Source organism: Furipterus horrens, unplaced genomic scaffold (genome assembly GCF_987537825.1).
Source record: "Furipterus horrens unplaced genomic scaffold, mFurHor1.1.pri manual_scaffold_7, whole genome shotgun sequence".
In the NCBI taxonomy this organism is placed as follows: domain Eukaryota; kingdom Metazoa; phylum Chordata; class Mammalia; order Chiroptera; family Furipteridae; genus Furipterus; species Furipterus horrens.
Genome location: NW_028327177.1, coordinates 30,156,782 through 30,158,164, shown reverse-complemented (window position 1 = coordinate 30,158,164; position 1,383 = coordinate 30,156,782).

Here is a 1,383-nt window from a genome sequence, read left to right as displayed (position 1 = left end):
CTTTAAAACATTTCTTTTTTCTTTTTAAAGAGGGGCCTACAAATGGACTTGGATTCTTATGCCAAAACAATTTCCTCTCAGCTCTTGGTAGGCACTATGTCTGTAAGGTATTCTGAGGTGATCAACTTTTTAGTCAGAAGGAACTGCACCTCATTTTGATCTCTTTCTGATAGTTTGTGGCAAAATCTGCTCAGGGGGAGATGCAGTCTTCTGAGATTCCAGCATGTGCTCTGGGGAGAACCAAGCTACTTAGTGAAGAGGTGCCATAGAACCGCAAGGCCACCTTCCATCAGGCTACTCCCAAGCCATCTCAGAGAAAGTGAGCTCATATCCTCTCTTATCCTCCAGACTCCCAAGTTTCTCCCTTAATTTTCTAACCCTTACCTTGACCCTTCATACATGTCACATTTTCTTTGATTCTATTTGTATCTCTCTGCTTAGCTGAGTCATGGGGCTCTGGGGGATGGGAGGAAGCAGGAGCTACTGCTCCTGACCCTCAGAGGTTCATCAGTTCCCTGAGAGACAAGGCTACCCAACTGAGAAGTCCATCAGATGTGCGCTTGGTGGATATTCCAGGACTTCCATGAAGGGAAGATGGTTGAGAACAGACAGAGCAGGAAAGGTTCCCCAGAGCCAGTGGGCCCCGGGGCCTGGGAACAGCTGCCAGGGTACTGATGCAACCACACCCAGAGGAAGACATAGTGCTAATTGGAGCAAAAATAAAGGACTGCCCCCAGGTGCTTGGTGTCTTATCCATGACCAAATGGCTAAGCTCCATCTTGCTGTGGGGAAAGTCCAGTCTCTGGAGCCACAAGCCCACACTTGTCTTTACCAAGCCTAAGAGGACCAGTGCCCAGAGATTCTGTGCCATTGGCCCAGCATCGGCAGGGCATCTGAAGCTTTAGTAATTCAGTTTGGTTCATGCCAAAGCTTAGTCCAGCTCAGTCTCTGCCTCGTCTGGTCTTGCTAGCTTAGTCTCTGCTCCTGGCTGTTCTCAGGCAAGTGTTACACTGCTACACGCAGTCCCCGACTTGGAGCCACAAGAATGAACCCCAGGGCCTTTGTTAAGCCTTAATTATATAATCCTGGGCTTGGGAAAGAGCAGGATTTCTTTATTTTGTTCTTTTTTTTTTACATTTTATTTATTTATTTATTATTTTTAAGATTTAAAAATTGTTAATCTATTACAGTTGTACATTTTTTTTCCCCTTTTGCCCTGCTTTGCCCATTCCTCCCTGCCCCCCAACCCCCACCCCCGATTTCTTTAAAACTAACTAATCTCTTTCGTGGTTCTTCAGGGGCTTGGGCTTGGGCTTGGGTTTGGGTTTGGGCTTGGGCTTGGATTTGGGCTGGGCTTGGGCCCTCCCTCTATGCAATCCCTTT